The following is a 17,316-nucleotide window of genomic DNA, read 5'->3' as shown; positions in this document are numbered from 1 at the left end:
TTTGGAATCTTGGCGCTGGGATAGGGGTTTATGCATTTGGTGGTTCCTAGGTAAAATCTTTGTGAAACTACCTTGGTGGTTCTGTTTGGAATCTCGGCGCTGGGATGGGCGTTTATGCATTTGGAATGGGAAGTGGGGCCTTTTCTCCTTTGTAATTACACAAAAAATCATGGATTTGGCAGCTGCCACTTTTCAAATGTATAAACTCTATGCTCATAAGGTTTAAACATGTTGATCTAATATTTTTATAAATATTTAAGACATAAAAATTTATATATTTATTAAAAAAAATGATCCAAAAGTCATTTCTTAACAAATCAATAACAAAACAAACACATTTTTTTTAAAGTATTTTTAATATTTTTTTTAACACAACTTCAAAACAGCCGTTCACTCTCTCATCTCATGTAAGCAAGAAAAGTGGTCGGCAGTAGAGCAAATCCAAATCACTTTCTGTTCGCACAAAGAACGCGGGACTGGGTGGGATGATGCAATGGACGGTGAGATGTCGAATCACCGTTCACAATTTGCATAAAGACCGTGGGATCCTGGTGAGATGACGCTATCCACATTGAAGATGTCAACGAATCACCTAATCTGTCAAATCACTACTCTAAGAAAGTGATTCGGCATCACGACCATTCACAAATTACATAAAGACGTGGGGTCTTGTGGGATGGCGCAATAGAGGGTAAAGATATCAAATCACTTTCTTAAAGTTATTTCCCGGATCACCTGATCTGCTCTTGGCAGCTACTGTTTTTCCATCATCCGTTATAATTTTTATGGGCAAAATCGTCAAAGAAAAGGGTCTGAACCGAGTCCCTTGAGGCCACGACACGACGAAAAGTCCCTCAAACGAAACCCTGACCCTAATCTCTCGATCGTTCGTCCTCTCTGCGTGTTCCCTCTTTCCCCGCCATGGCCAAGAAGCGAAAGGTTGAGCCGAAGCCCGAGCCAGAGGTCGAAGAGCCCGCGACCGCACTCGAGGAGGAGCCCGCCAGCGCAGACGCCGAACTTTCCGGTGCCGCTGAGGGCGAAGACAAGGAGGATGGCTCTGACGAGGAGGAGGAGGAGGAGGAGGAGGAGGAGGAGGAGGACGAGGACGACGACGACGCTGAGGACACCCGGAAGCTCCTGGAGCCCTTCGGCAAAGACCAGCTCATGGACCTCCTCCGCGATGCCGCCCTGGAGCACCCCGACGTCCGCGAGCGCATCAACAATATCGCCGACGTTGATCCCGCTCACCGCAAGATCTTCGTCCACGGACTCGGCTGGGACACCACTGCTGAAATCCTAACGAGTTTCTTCAAGAAGTACGGCGAGATCGAGGACTGCAACGCCGTCACCGACAAGGTCTCCGGCAAGTCGAAGGGGTACGGGTTCATCCTCTTCAAGCACCGGAGCGGCGCCCAGAAGGCGCTCAAGCAGCCGCAGAAGAAGATCGGTAACCGCATGACCTCCTGCCAGCTCGCCTCGGCGGGGCCGGTGCCAGCGGCGCCTCCGGTCTCCGAGTACACGCAGAGGAAGATCTACGTGAGCAACGTCTCGGCGGACATCGACCCGCAGAGGCTACTCCAGTTCTTCAGCAACTTCGGAGAGATCGAGGAGGGCCCGCTCGGCCTCGACAAGCAGACCGGGAAGCCGAAGGGGTTCACGCTTTTTGTCTACAAGACGATTGAGAGTGCTAAGAAGGCGCTGGAAGATCCGCACAAGAACTTCGAGGGGCATATATTGCATTGCCAGAAGGCCATCGATGGACCGAAGCCCGGGAAGCCGCATTACCACCACCCAGGCGCAAACCATCATCACGGCTTCCGTAGGAATGGGAACGTGGGCGGAGGGTTTATTCACCGGGTGGGGAATGCGGCAGGTAGTGGTGCCGGAGGGAGTCATTTGATGGCCGGTGGACTAGGGTTTAATCAGGCAGCTGCGGCAGCTCCGGCGCCGCTTAATCCGGCACTCGGACAGGCTCTGACAGCACTTTTGGCAACCCAGGGTGTTGGGCTTGGTTTGACGAACGTGCTTGCTTCGCTGTACCCAGCACTCAATCCAAACTTGGCTTCTGCTGTTAACCAGACAGTCCCGACTCCATTGGTGAGCAATGCTTCACACGGGGCTGGTGTGGGAGGATATGGTAATCAGCCTGGTGTTAATGCTAACATGTATGGAAACCAGGGGACACTCCCGTACCAGAATGTTGCACAACCATCTGGCGGAAGATCGCAGCCTGGTGGAGGCTCTATGGGTGGTGTGCCGCCTTACATAGGACGCTAGGTATGCGACTGCTCTGAGTTGAATTTTTTATCGAATAATGCATATCAAGTTCTTTGTTAATTCAGGGCTTTCATAGCACATGGATGATCTTCCCTTCCATTCTCACACATGAACGTGCGTGTGCACGCGTTCTTGCTTGCCTTCCACTAGCATGCTCTAACTCCTCGCGTGTAGGCATACCCACAGTCATCCCATGTTAAACATGTAATTCATGAAAATATTTTGCAAGCAGCATTCATTTCCTGGGAATTTTGTTATGAAGCGACGTTTTATTGTGCATAGAGTATTTCAAGAATTGGCATATAAATTTCATGTGTTTGTTTTGGTGCATTCTGGCATACATGTACTTTTCAAGCAAATAGCACACGACTAACATGACCTGCTGATAAATTCTCCGTAATATTTAAATAGCTTGATCAAGGTCAGGTTTGATATTTATTAGACCATGACCGTAACTTGCAGCAAGATCAATGGAATTTGGTATTGTAATCTATTCACTGTTTGCATCCTGTAGTGTTAATGAATAACATCAAATATTTTACAGGCGTAACATGTATAGTGCTGTATGGGAGAGGCTCATGCTTTCTGCGGCTGCTGCATTTCCTTTTTCTTTTTCTTTTTTATTTTTAAGAAAACTTTGCATGATATTGCTGTACAATATGATATATGTTATTATTATTTGTAATGTGATGATTGTACGAACTTGGTGAATGTCATGTATTTTTCCTTCATTGCATCATTCAAAATGTTCACTTGTTTGTACTCTTTTTTCTACTTTTGGACTTTCTATAACATGTACCGATCAACTCTGGGTTATGTCTAAAATTTTGTTTGTGTTTCAGGATTATGTCATAGAACGATCGGCCTTTGTAAGTCCTGTCAAGAGGCTGATGATGTTAATATCCTAGTCAAAGTCCAAATGCACTTCATGCCTTTGCAATGACATGCCAGATGGAAGGCTGGATACTAGTATCGGATTCTCTGACCTGATATCCAGATTTAGGTTCTCCCACGATCATTGAAAAGGGGGGAAAATGATCACAACTATATACATATCTTGAGTGTTAAAAATTTAGGCAAGTTGAAATAGAAAAGTATATCTGGGCTTTGGTGGTTTTTGTCCATTAGAAGGGTCATCTTACAGGGCCTGTTGGGAGGCCACCCAGATTTAGTCTCCTTAGCATGGTGGGGATGTATCATGTTCTACTTTTGCCAACCTTCTTAGAGAACAATCTACATTCCCATGTTTCTGTCCCTAATGACCTATGTAATCAAAAGCGCTAGGCGGTGCCTAGTCGGTAGACCCCTAAAAAGACTAGTCGAGGGCTAGGTGGGAGTAGTTGGTACCCCAATTAAAATAAAAAAAGTACACAAAATATACATAAAAATATGTTTAATTATTTTACTAAAAAGATGTTTTCATTAAATAAGTACAAAATTACACACGCTTTCACAAAATATATTAATATGCATAACCATAATATACATATATACAATTGTACACACACAAATATATATATATATATATATGTATGTTTTCCATTATTCATAACATATTCAGTATAATCAACTAAATATGCTTTCAACATTTCACAGAAGCATAATAACACATACATATATAAATAACATATTACATAATTCATAATACTAAACATGCTTTCATGATTTTATAGAAAAATTCATCGGAAACAAAGTGACACACATTTATAAAAAACATAATCAATTAAAACTAACTGCTAATGCTTTCAATGTTTCAAAGAAAAGCTCCCAAAAGCAAAGTAGCACACACACACACACACACACACACATATATATATATATATATAATAAGTTAATAACTATGCATGTTTTCATGATTTCACAGAACAAATCACGCAAACACACACACATATATATATAATTATATATATACAAAAAAATAACAAAATATATATAAGAATATTAAATGACTAAACTGCCCTCGTGCCTAGGCGGAGGCAGCTTAATCTTTGACTAGGCGCCTTAGTCGGTGCCTAGTCGGCAAAATTGGTACCTTTTAAGTACCCACCTAAGAATTGCAAAGCCTAGGCATCTTACTTATGCCTAGACCGACTAGTCGGTGCCTAGTCGGGGATTTTGACCACATAGCTAATGACAAAGCAATCCTTATGATGAAGCATTGAACTAGAAGAATGATTATGTGTGCCATGTAAATGAAAGTTATTTAATGCATGTTTTTCCAATTACATGCAAATTATCAACACATTCATTTTTAAAACGTGAAGTAAATCATATTTGTATCTTTGTGTCCGTCTCTGTTGTGATTGTAATCTTTAAGATCAGATGCACTTGAACATGCATCTTAATGACTAAAGACAAGTGCTGTCTTGCTTTAGTCCTCAAATTCTTATTATGTATGTGTACCTTTTCCTATGTTAATTACATTATGAATTTATAATGGTACTATTTAGACCTCTGTATTATGTAATGTTTTCCTGGCAAGGATAGTTTAATGGGTTTAAGGGCCACTATAATGCAGGGATGAGAAGAGTGTCTACAAATGATGAACAAACTATTTTAGTGTTAATTTAGTTTCTGATTCATACTGAAAGTTCTATGTCTGTATTAGTTATTGTATGTTAACCACTTAACCATCATATTTTACACACAACAATGTTCAGATGCATGTATATATTGGGATCCCCTTTAGGTGGAGTGCGTTGGGTCCATGGGGTTGAAGATCAGCTCCAGATTTTTAGGAGCACGAATAAGGATTTGAAAAATCTCTTGAAGAACGTAATTTGAATGAAACATGCCAAAACTGTTATGTGTTTAAGATCAACATATTTAAAATTTTAAAGTAATGTTTCTCCATATAAAAAATATGGAGAATAAATCTCCATGTTAACATATTAAAAATAGAAAAATCTCCAGATTTTTAGGAGCTCCAGACTTCTCATGTTAACACTTATATATCTAACATGTTTTGTATTTTGAGTGGCCATGGTACTTTGCTGAGAATAAATGCGGCCCTAAGATGTAGACAACTTATGAGAAATGCTGCTTTTTAGGAAAGCATTACTGCCACTGTATTGGTTTTTTCTTGGGAAGTGAAGTTCGTGCTAGGTGAATGCTGACCAATAGGCCTGGAAGGCCTCTCTCCACTCCTATAACTACTAGAGAACCACCCCAACCAAAACATCAACCTTGAGTCGAGTGTCGGTAAGGAACTTCGTGTCGTGGCTTCTCCACTCTGTTGTGGTCTCTTGAATGACACTTTGTTGCCTTCCCAATGATTAAGTGAACATGCATAAAAAATAGAATTTAACTAGTTGTAGTAAGCCCCAAAGGAGTTTGGCATAGTGGGATGGGACCTAGGCCGCTAGGCATTTGGTCTATGGTCTAGGTTCAAATCCCATGGGCATCACCCCTTGCGCAAGCCGAAGCATGGCGACTCCCTGGGGGGCAAGGGGTAAGCCCCCACAGAGTTATACACTGTCAGGACAACGGTCATAAGTACGGCAGCCAAAGCCATCACGGCTAGGTCTCTGATCCTGGGGGTGGTTTCTCCGTGTAAATATGAAAAAAACTAGCGGCAAGAAGTACACTGAAATGCAAAATAATGTTATTGTAATGAAAGAAGCATCTTAGGTTGTGTAAAGCATGGTTTAGATGTGAGTTTATATTCATGGAAACTTTACAACTTGTTATTGATAGAGGCAACATAACAGGAATGCAGATGACCTTTTGTCAAATTGCGAATCTGAATTGAAACTTTTGTAGGCACGTGCTGCTTGTCTTTGCTTATACATCTAATGTGCATGAAACTGGCTGAACTGAAACATAATGGTTTTTGGGTTGTTGTAAAAAACGATCATATATCATATTTTATTGGTCATGGCACAAAAATAAATAGAAGGAATTGGGATCTCCATCAAGTTATATATTCCATCAGGCAGAGCCTGCATATCTACTTCTTTTGATTCAATTTCTTTCTGTTTTAAAATACTGTGTCGTTTGAAATCTAGACTGCTGAAATTTGAACTTTCTGTCAGCTTCTTGATTGCAAAATGCTAAGTTGCATGTCTTTGCTATTGTTTAAATTAATGATGATTTCAATCTTTGAAAGCAGCTGGTTTACAATCTCTTGCTTTTAAATAATACTTTTCATTTCATATAGTTTCTTGTGTCACCATGTAAATTTTTTTGTTGCATTTAGAAAACAAAGAAACAGCTTTTCTGAAACTGCTGCTTTATATTTTCTATTCATTGTGCAGATATTTCATGGGCGCACCCGGTCCCTAAAATTTTGGACAGATGATTCTCCTCAAGTTTCTCATCTTGTGCCCTCTTCATGAAAATGCCTCTTTTATTGTTTCTGATGAAGTGCTATTGGTGTAATAAGAGATTTGAAATTTAGGCATGTTATTTAGTCTTTGATAAAAGACCTATGGTATTTGAACTTAGATGTGAAGTTTGCTAAATACCATATTAAGTGGTTTTATGTTTTAGAATCTTCAGTTTCAGTACTTTCAGCACTTTTCTATTTAAATTTATTTTTCTGTTGATAGTCAATGCCATCTTGTGGTTGTCTAACTTATTTGACAATGTGTTTTTTTGGGTATAGGAATGTGTCGTTTTACTATGCATCATGAAAACTGCTTTTCATTGCTTTGCTATTAACATGTATAAGATCTTGGAACTGGCTCTTGCTTACGTGGATAAGCATTTTTTTGGTGGACATGAATTAGCAGATAAGTTTAGTGCTCTCTCGGTTCTAGTCTTGAGCTTCCTTTCCACAAACATGCACACACATGCATATGCTGAACTAGTTGCAAGTATCTAATGATTTCACCAGTTTTGCATTCTAATGCTTTTGTTTATGTTATCAACTGTTTAATTTAGTAGCCATTGATGAAATAGTTGGGAATTCTTTTTTTTTATTACAGGTTGTTTCTTTGGAGGCTTTTCAAGTAGCCACTTCTTTAATGTGTCACTTTTTAGAAGCCTCCAACTCATCAAACAATTAAAATTCAGCAGATTTAAGAAATTTTGTTTCTTTGCTTCCAATTTTTCTAATGGGTCAAACTTTTGCATACATTATGAACTATTTGCTTTGGTCAATTCATGTGTTGATGGTCGGAGCCCTTATGGGCTTCTACTTCTGTAATTTTTTTCTTGAAAGCAAGTTTGGATGCCTGGAAATATTTGAGGAATGCAAGCGCCTTTTGTCCTTCGAGGTTGATTTTAATGAACAAATTATAAATTTTCTGGTCTCTGTTTTGTCAAATTGGGGAAAAAAGGATGTTCTGGTCAGATGCAAATAAGTGGCTGAGGCTAACTTATTAATGCTTAATTCTTAAAGGTTTCTGCATTTTGTTCAATACTTAAGTTTTGAGAAAATTATTTTGTTTTGACGGATGATGCATTGCCTAAATAACAAATTTTAACTACATAAAATTATACAGCTTGTTGTGTAAGTTTCTTGCTAGAGGAGCAAAGATGAAGGTCTGAAGTGATCATGATGTGTTTTTTTCTCCGAATGAATGAACCTCTCAAGCTGTATTGTGTCATTCTTTGTGTGTTTTTGGTGCCAATATCAGCTTCTTTGATTAATATTTCAATACTTTTACCTAGTGCGTGATAGTCACTGAACAAGAGGTCTGGGCCGACTCAATAGATATTCAAAAAATAGAAGATCAGATAAAACTTTTGTTTTCTTTTTTTTTCTCATTTTTTTCTAGAAATTTGAAATGGGTAATAAAGTTTAATGGATTCCAAAGTTGAAGCTAAACCTTTTGACTGTAAAATAGTTATGTCCTTGTCCGAGGGTACTGTTGTATGGGGATTTTAAACACTCTCTGTTCCATACTGTAGTTTTCATGTAAACACATCATAGAGTTATCTGAGAAAGAATTGATTGAAAAAGGCTCTTTCCATTCATTTTGGAATTATACACAAAAATTGACCTGTGATGGTCTCTGAACATAATTTTGTTGGCAAAGAAATGCTGGGACTTGTTGGAAGTTGCCTGCTGTATGGTCAGCTGGACCAACTTCTCTATTAAGGCAGTTTTGATAATTTGGACGGAGAAAGGTATGCTATCAAACTTGAGTTGCCCTTATTGTTAAGATGATGAAAAGGAAAAGTATTAATGCATTGCCCAGCCAATTTCCATTGAGAACTTGCCTAATTGTTTGCAATTTTGTAAGCAAATTGGAAACTTTGCAAATTTAAAAGTTGGTTGGAGCTTTCAATACCAATTTTCTGTTGAAAGATAATTTCACGTGGGTGGTGCTTTGGATAAACATATGGTAGCCGCACAACAAGCAATAAGAGTGGTATCATATCGAGTTAGGCCATAGTTACGACACTTATCATAACATATCATATCGTAGTTACAATACGATACAACATTTTACATTAAGTGCTCATTAGGCATTTTGTGGCTCAACAATCACGAACTAGAACTATGGAGAAATTTAAAAGTTTATTTGTTCATTTGTGGGTACCTGAAATTGAGGTTTTGGTGTGTGTTTTGATTCAATACTCTTTATTTGGTTAGTTGAAACATTCTGTTATGTTTGGGATCCAAAAATTGTGAGAGGGCTTGGAGGTTTAGATATAGGGATGGTAGTGGACGAGGGGAAGCGGGGATCCGTCCGAACCCACCATGTTTGGGGTGGGGATGCAGGACTTGAAATGTGGAATGGACCGGGGATGGAGGTGAAAATAAAAAGACGTGTGAGGATGAAGGCAGGGATGGACTTACAACTCTTGTATATATTCTTAATACTAAATTTCTAACTCTAAAGCCTAAAATGATCCTTTCGGCTTCTTCAGTTCTCCTTCTCTTTTTTCTGATCGCCGTAGTCGACCCTTTCTGCCTCCTCTCAAGGCTTCTCTTACCGCTTTGCGTGACAACTCGACTTTCTCGGCGGCTCAGCCTCTCCTTCTTCTCCTTCCTCTCCTCCTTCTAACGAACACTGCGGTAGCGATAGCCAAGTGGTTCTAAAACCTATGTCACACGGACTCTTCTAACAGGGCACCACACCCGCGTCGCATCCGCACCTAGGCAGGTGCGACACTTGGACACAACTTCCTTTGTGTTAGGTGAAGTCCACTACACTAAGATCCATTTCTATCCAAAAGTAGATTCACTTAACCCTAATCAAGTTCATATATATATATATATATATATATATGTATATATATACACACACACACACAACAACAACAACAACTACGCCTTCATCCCAAAACAATTGGGATCGGCGATACAACAAACAACAACAACAACAACAACAACTACGCCTTCATCCCAAAACAATTGGGGTCAGCGATATGAACCAAAAAAGAAATTCATTTTGGGTCTTCCACATGAATCCTTTTCCTCCAATCATTTCTATCCAACGCCATGTCCTCGGTGAGGTTCAAAGCATTCATATCCTTTCCTATCATCTCCATCCAAGTCTTCCTAGGCCTACCCCGACCTCTTTTAACTAATATATTTTCCCATTTCTCCAACCTTCTAACTGGAGCATCATTAGGCCTTCGCCGAATATGTCCAAACCACCGTAAACGATTCTCTCGCATCTTATTTTCAATGGGTGCAACACCTACCTTCTTACGTATCTCTTCGTTCCGAATCTTATCTTTTATTGTATTTCCACACATCCATCTAAGCATCCGCATCTCAGCTACACTCATTTTTTGAATATGATGTCTCTTGGCAGCCCAACATTCCGTACCATATAGTAAAGCGGGTCTAATAGTCGTCCTATAAAACTTTCCCTTCAACCGCAATGGCATTCTACGATCGCACAACACTCCAGTAGCACTTTTCCATTTCATCCACCCAACCTTTATCCTATGATTTACATCTCCATCAATTTCTCCATACTTTTGAATGATGGATCCCAAATATTTGAAATAATCATTCACCGGTATATCTTGCTCACCAAGCTTCACTACACTCCCATCACTACTTCGTTGCTTACTAAACCGACATTCCATATATTCAGTCTTACTCTTACTCAACTTAAAACCTCTAGCTTCCAATGTCTGTCTCCATAATTCTAACTTAGCATTAACCCCAGCTCTAGACTCATCAATCAAAACAATATCATCAGCAAACAACATACACCACGGTACATTTTCTTGAATTGATCTCGTAAGCTCATCCATCACTATCGCAAATAGGAAAGGGCTTAAAGCAGATCCTTGATGTAACCCAACCGTTATCGGGAAATTGGTTGTCACCCCTCCACAAGTGCGGACATTGGTTACTACTCCTTCATACATATCTTTAATTATACTAATGTACTTGAGAGAAACACCTTTCTTCATCATTGTCCACCAGAGAACGTCCCTAGGTACTCTATCGTATGCCTTCTCTAAATCAATAAAAACCATATGCAAATCTTTGTTCCTCTCTCTATATCTTTCAATAAGTTGTCTAAGAAGATGTATAGCTTCCATAGTTGATCTTCCAGGCATAAAACCAAATTGATTCTCCGATATCATGACAACCTTCCTCAACCTAGACTCAATCACCCTCTCCCAAAGTTTCATAGTATGACTCATGAGTTTTATACCACGATAGTTTGTGCAATCTTGTATATCACCCTTATTCTTATATAAAGGCACCAAAGTACTCTTCCTCCACTCATTAGGCATCTTATTTGTTCGCCAAATCAAGTTAAAAAGATTTGTCAACCATTCTAAACCTTTCTCTCCCAAGCATTTCCAAGCCTCGATAGGTATACCATCTGGGCCAACTGCCCTTCTTGATTTCATTTTCTTCAAAGCCTCTGCAATTTCTTTCTTTTGAATCTTGCGCATGAAGTCACGATTTATCTCATGAAAAGGAATGGAGAAGTCTCCAAGATCTTGAGCATGACTATCATTAAATAGCTTATCAAAATAATCTTTCCATCTCTCCTTAATCTCCTCATATTTGACTAAAACCCTTTGCGTTTCATCTTTGATACATCTAACCATACCCACATCCTTCGATTTCCTATCTCTCATCTTTGCAAGCCTATAAATATCCTTCTCGCCTTCTTTGGTATCCAACTTGTCATAAACCTCCTTATATACCTTAGCCCTCGCGTTTCGAACAACTTTTTTAGCTTCCTTCTTTGCTATCATATACTTCTCCAAATTCTCATTATCACGACTCTTACTTAGATTTCTATAACACTCTCTTTTAACCTTAATAGCTAATTTGACATCCTCGTTCCACCATGATGTATCCTTACCTAGTGGTGCACCGCCTTTAGACTCACCCAATACCTCCTTAGCTACTTTTCTCATACCACCCGCTATCTTATTCCACATTGATTCTGAATCCTCCTCGAGACACCAATCAACTTCCTTAACTACCTGCTCTACAAACATTCCTTGTTTAGCTCCTTTCAGTGCCCACCACTTAATTCTAGGATCTATCCTATGTCTATCCCTTTTGCGGCATTGTCTAATTCTAAGATCTAAAATTAAGACTCTATGTTGTGTAGCTACACTTTCTCCTGGTATAACCTTACAATCGATGCAACAACCCCTATCTCTCTTTCTAAGTAGGAAAAAATCTATCTGACTCGTATTAACCCCACTTTTAAATGTTACTAGGTGAGACTCCCTCTTCCTAAACCAAGTGTTTGCTAAGATCATATCATAGGACAAACAAAAATCTAAAATCCTTTCTCCACTTTCATTTCTTTCTCCTATACCATAGCCTCCATGGATATTCTCAAATCCATCCCTACTAATGCCTACATGTCCATTAAGGTCACCGCCGATGAAAAGCTTTTCTCCATAAGATGTCTCTTGTACTACTCCATCTAAATCTTCCCAAAATTGATGCTTAATGGAATCATCTAAACCTACTTGAGGTGCATAAACACTAATAATATTAATAATATCCGTACCTAATACTAATTTAATAAGTAAAATTCTATCACCCTTCCTACGGACTTCAACTACATTATCTATAAACTGACGACTCATAACAATCCCTACTCCATTCCTATTCCTATTTATTCCTGTATACCAAATCTTATATCCCCAAGGTTCTATCACTTTAGCTTTCTCACCTACCCATTTGGTCTCTTGAAGACATAAAATATCAATCTTTCTCCTACACATAACATCTACTAACTCTACCAACTTACCAGTTAAAGACCCTATGTTCCAAGTGGCTAACCTAATTTTATGGTCTTGGACTAACTTCTTTACCCCCACCCGTCCAACAAAGTGAGGGATATGAACCAAAAAAGAAAATCATTCTGGGTCTTCCATATGAATCCTTCTCCTCCAATCATTTCTATCCAATGCCATGTCCTCGGTGAGGTTCAAAGCATTCATATCCTTTCCTATCATCTCCATCCAAGTCTTCCTAGGCCTACCCCGACCTCTTTTAACTAATATATTTTCCCATTTCTCCATCCTTCTAATTGGAGCATCATCAGGCCTTCGTCGAATATGTCCAAACCACCGTAAATGATTCTCTCTCATCTTATTTTCAATGGGTGCAACGCCTACCTTTTTACGTATCTCCTCGTTCCGAATCTTATCTTTTATTGTATTTCCACACATCCATCTAAGCATACGCATCTCAGCTACACTCATTTTTTGAATATGATGTCTCTTTGCAGCCCAACATTCCGTACCATATAGCAAAGTGGGCCTAATAGTCGTCCTATAAAACTTTCCCTTCAACCGCAATGGCATTCTATGATTGCACAACACTCCAGTTGCACTTTTCCATTTCATCCACCCAACCTTTATCCTATGATTTACATCTCCATCAATTTCTCCATACTTTTGAATGATAGATCCCAAATATTCGAAACAATCATCCACCGGTATTTCTTGCTCACCATGCTTTACTACACTCCCATCACTACTTCGTTGCTTACTAAACCGGCATTCTATATATTCTGTCTTAATCTTACTCAACTTAAAACCTCTTGCTTCCAATGTCTATCTCCATAATTGTAACTTGGCATTAACCCCAGCTCTAGACTCATCAATCAAAACAATATCATCATCAAACAACATACACCACCGCACATTTTCTTGAATTGATCTCGTAAGCTCATCCATCACTATAGCAAATAGGAAAGGGCTTAAAGCAGATCCTTGATGTAACCCAACTGTTATAGGAAAATTGGTTGTCACCCCTCCACAAGTGCGGACATTGGTTACTACTCCTTCATACATATCTTTAATTATTACTAATGTACTTGAGAGAAACACCTTTCTTCATCATTGTCTACCAGAGAACGTCCCTAGGTACTCTATCGTATGCCTTCTCCAAATCAATAAAAACCATATGCACACACACCCAAGTTTTTTTAAAGTGCCGTACCACCGCACCTGCACCCGCACCTATGTGACATAGTCTAAAATGGTAATTTGGCCTTCTTCTTGGCAAGAAACTTGGTTTTTCCCTTTTTCTTGTTGATGGTCTTAGAGTTTTGCCCTAATTTTTGGAGAGATGAATCGGTTTTTCCCATCATTGTTGGTTTTCAGGCTGTAGTTCATTTCCTTTCATGGTACTAAAGAAAATATGTGCTCCGATCTGTGAATCTGCTTTGTGTCTATGAGCATCGAATGAAATCAATGAATATTGGCACAATGTGAGATGTTCTTCAGTTGTTAGCAAAGTGTTTTTTTAGCGTTTTCATATATGTAGGAAGGTCTCCTTGTGAACAATGTTGGTGTAAAAATGAATGATATCACCTATTTAGAAGCTTTACTTCATCCCCATTTCATTGATATATGTTGATTTAATCACCAGTTTATTTGAAAGAATGGTAGGTTATTAACAAGGTTTGTGTTTGTAGCATTTTTTTCCCTTTTCCTTTTCATGTGTGAGGTCTTAGTTGCAGAGTTAAACGTGGTTTGCAGAATGGCTACTGCGTGTAAGTAGCAGAGGTTTTCTAGGGGTGTGGGGGCTGGGATGGAGGTAAATTTGAGACAGGGCGGAGGTGGAGGTCCAAAGTCTCTCCCGTCACGAGGATGAAGGTCACTATTTTGAGTTGGGGGTGGGGATGGAGACCTTGTTCCCTGCATCCGCCCTGGTCCACTGCCATCCCTAATTTGATAGACTCTGTTTTTTCAAAAGGTTGATTACATAATTTGAAATATTTTGTTAAAGGTGGTGGTTAGCTTTGAGTTTTTTGGAAGGTTTTGAGGTATAGCTGGAATGTGCTTTGGTTGATAACTTCGTTAAATATTTGGATTCAAAGGCATGTGAGAAGCTTTGGAGGCCTAGATAGACACATTTTTTTTTCCGAAATAGATAACTTCATTAAATATGTACACCTCATGGGTTTATCCGCCTCAAAGCCTAAGCCTCATTGGTATATATGGAGGCCTATGCCTCTTACCTAAAGAGGTTTAAGCTTTTACATGAGACTTAGGCCTCTATGAAAAGGCTTAAGCTTTTGAATAATGAGTTGTTTATTCAAAAAGTCTTTGTACAATTTAGTTACTTATAAGGTTTTCTTTTTAATTGAAATAAATTTATTTAAAAAATAAAAAATCTTGATTGATCACGAATTTGTGTTGATAAAAAATGACCCTATGCATCAAATTAAACGTAAAGAATTGTCAATAAAGAACGTAAATAATCTAAGTTTAATCACTATTTGAGTATATAATTCTTATAATGATTGATTACATAAGAAATTTGGCTGCATAATTATTACAAATTAATTAGAATAAAAAAACTAATTAAGCAAAATATAGCCTTATTTCATATTAAGTATTATTTAGTGGCAAAGTACATTTCTATCAAGACTATATAAAAGCTTCATGATCATTAACGATTAAAAACTTAAAAAGTAAAATATAAAACAAAAATAAAAGCTTCATTTCCTCAATGAATGTAAACTAATATTTAACAATTATATTGATACATGAAATTTAAGCAATTGAGTTTTCACTAGTATTTGATTTTGCAAAACATTTAAGAACGAAGTTTACAGTTTCTTGTATTTATTGTTATTTATTTGTATTATAAAAAATGAATATTCTTCAATATGTTAATTTTTGGATGATTTAAGCTTTAGATCTCAAAAAACATTGAGGCTTACTCCTCGAAATGCCTCAATGCTTATGACTTGTTTATACTTTTCAAAAATCCTCATGCCTTTAAAAACCTTGATCATGACCTTTGAGATTGAGATATTTTGCCCAGGGTATTGATGGTGGTTTTGAATTTTTTTGTTTGTTGTCTATAAGCATAGAGAGAAGGCCATAGTATGAAAAAATTGTCTAGGTTAGATGGTCTTGAGAAATTTTCTGGATCGTTTTTCCCTCTTTGGGTATCTGTGAAGAATGGAGGAATATTTAAAATTTGTAGGAATCGGGGATCTTCATGGACTAGGGTAGGGAATATACGTTTCTTTGCTAGTTTGAGTGATGCTTTCGTTGGTTATTCCGAAAAACAGATGCATGGTGTCTTCTTCTGGGGGCAATATTTCTTAACCTCTTCTATATTTTCACATGTTTTAGCGGAAGATCAAACCATGACAAGATTGTGATTTTCATGTTAAAACATTGATTTCAGATTTCAGATTGATTGTGAAATGTCAGTGACGAATGTTTGGAGGGTAGCACTTCCTGTGGCTTTGTATTTAAGTCTGATAATGAATAATCTTTATAAAGTTTCGTGGATGTTTGTGATTGTGGTCGAATGGCATCCATCCACAAATTGTGCCATCTGGGGAGATTCTAAAGCGGGAATATTTTGTTTTACAAATAGATTTCTAATCGAAAGGGATATTTGCTTTCATAATAGGTTTCTAATCATAAATGTGGTCATATAGAAAGCTTGATCAGTCTTGGCCTCAATCTTTTTTACAATTGTATCATTCTCATATGGTAATCCAGCAAAATCTGTTGAGGCTTTTTCTGAAATAACATGACTTGCTTTGGATTATTTCCGTGCTGTTGTCAAGCTGCATGTTTGTTGGCGTCTTTCAACTAATTGTTCTCTTGTTTGGCTGGCTTCATTCTTTGGTGGTGCCTTGGCGTGTAGATACTTGATTGGGACTGAGTTTGCTTAGCATGTCTGGTGGAATGTTTTATTTGTTTATAATGATAACCATATTCCTTTTATGCACTTCATATTTGCCTATTCAACTATGTTTACCCAACTCCCTCCTTGGACGAGCACTTTGGATGTAGAACCGGGTTGTGCTGCTTGATGCTCCGATAAAAAACAAATCCATGGGGCTATGTCGGTATGACAAAATATGCGATAGAAAGGTCAATCCCTGCCCCCTACTACACCAAAAGACCGGGCCGAACTCTTCACCCGGCCGGTTCCATAGAACAATATGTGGCAACTAGGTGGGATATTTGATCCTGGGGAACCATCACAAGAACGAGAATGCCGTGTCGTTTAGTGGAGCTTAGAAGGTGACTCAGAGCTTATAAGAAGGTGAATCGTGCAGTTAGCTGACTCCTTTTCAATAGAAAGGAATAGCCAAAGCAACCAGTTGGCTGGTCAATCTCAGTGATCTTATCAGCTGGCAAACCGGATACGGGCGACCATGTTGTTCCCGACATTACCAGCATTGGAGGATTACTAATCAATGAACCCATATTTCTGAGGTGACATTCAAGAATTTAGAGTATTTTCATCAGTTTTTCTGGTCTCGTGTTTGATGCTGATTGTTATGTTTTGGCAGTCCAGTAGTGTTTGTAATGAAAGAAAGAAAAAATATAAGATGCCTTATGGGCTTACAAGAACACAATGACAACTTGTAGGTCAATACATAAGCTCGTGCACAAGCCACTAATGGGCTGAATCACAAGTAAAAAAATAAAGAATATTATTGAGTGAGAAGGTGCTTGAGAAAGCCTAAACCTTATATGGGGTAACACCCCTTTATATGCAAGTAGGAGCACACATATATAGAGCCGTTCCCAATGGCTATAAATATAGCTGTGCTTTTTATCAAAAAGCCCAACTTGAAATCTTTAAAATACAAAACAGGAAAATAAAGAAAATGAAAAGTATAAAATGGTTGATGCGCCCTTAAT

The 17,316-nt window shown here is 38.5% G+C and overlaps 1 pseudogene across 3 annotated transcripts; it reads left to right on the top strand.

Annotated features, from left to right (window-relative positions):
* The first annotated feature begins 819 nt into the window (after positions 1-819).
* On the top strand, positions 820-7,520 carry LOC149826932 (UBP1-associated protein 2A pseudogene; annotated as a pseudogene). Of its 3 annotated transcripts, none has more exons than XR_016434819.1 (2): positions 820-2,277; positions 6,534-6,770. The product of XR_016434819.1 is annotated as a UBP1-associated protein 2A pseudogene, transcript variant X1 (transcript). The 3 variants fall into 3 exon arrangements; XR_016434821.1 differs by lacking the exon at positions 6,534-6,770 and adding an exon at positions 7,206-7,520 and having other exon boundaries at positions 842-2,277; XR_016434820.1 differs by lacking the exon at positions 6,534-6,770 and adding an exon at positions 6,884-7,176 and having other exon boundaries at positions 842-2,277.
* The last annotated feature ends 9,796 nt before the right edge of the window (positions 7,521-17,316 follow it).

This window comes from Nuphar pumila, chromosome 10 (genome assembly GCF_984573655.1).
Source record: "Nuphar pumila chromosome 10, dmNupPumi1.hap1.1, whole genome shotgun sequence".
NCBI lineage: Eukaryota > Viridiplantae > Streptophyta > Magnoliopsida > Nymphaeales > Nymphaeaceae > Nuphar > Nuphar pumila.
This window is presented reverse-complemented; position numbering and strand designations above follow the sequence as displayed.